The following is a 569-nucleotide window of genomic DNA, read 5'->3' on the forward strand; positions in this document are numbered from 1 at the left end:
CTCGCTCACGCTCACTCACACGCTCACTCACTCACACGCTCACTCACTCACTCACGCTCACTCACACACGCTCGCTCATGCACACTCACGCACACGCACACGCTCACTCACTCACACGCTCACTCACTCGCTCACTCACACGCTCACACACACGCTCACTCAAACACACTCCCTCACACGCTTACGCTCACTCACGCACACGCACTCACGCACACGCACGCTCACTCACACACTCACGCACACTCACACTCACGCACACTCACAGTCACACACCGACACACTCACAGTCACGCACACTCACAGTCACACACACTCAGTCACCACGCACACTGCACTCACAGTCACGCACTCACAGTCACGCACACTCACAGTCACGCGCACTCACAGTCACCACAGTCACGAGTCACGCGCACTCACAGTCACGCGCACTCACGCGCACTCACAGTCACGCGCACTCAGTCACGCGCACTCACAGTCACGCACTCACAGTCACGCGCACTCACAGTCACGCGCACTCACAGTCACGCGCACTCACAGTCACGCACACTCACAGTCACGCACACTCACAC

General features: G+C 58.9%; 1 protein-coding gene across 1 annotated transcript in view; it reads right to left on the reverse strand.

Annotated features, from left to right (window-relative positions):
• LOC107703933 (high affinity cAMP-specific and IBMX-insensitive 3',5'-cyclic phosphodiesterase 8A-like) overlaps positions 1–569 on the reverse strand; it is a gene marked incomplete at its 5' end in the record, with an annotated part of 15,539 nt that overhangs the window by 2,937 nt on the left and 12,033 nt on the right. The window lies entirely within an intron of this gene.

The sequence above is a fragment of the Sinocyclocheilus anshuiensis genome, unplaced genomic scaffold (genome assembly GCF_001515605.1).
Source record: "Sinocyclocheilus anshuiensis isolate Anshui unplaced genomic scaffold, SAMN03320099.WGS_v1.1 scaffold1059, whole genome shotgun sequence".
Classification (NCBI taxonomy): Eukaryota; Metazoa; Chordata; class Actinopteri; order Cypriniformes; family Cyprinidae; genus Sinocyclocheilus; species Sinocyclocheilus anshuiensis.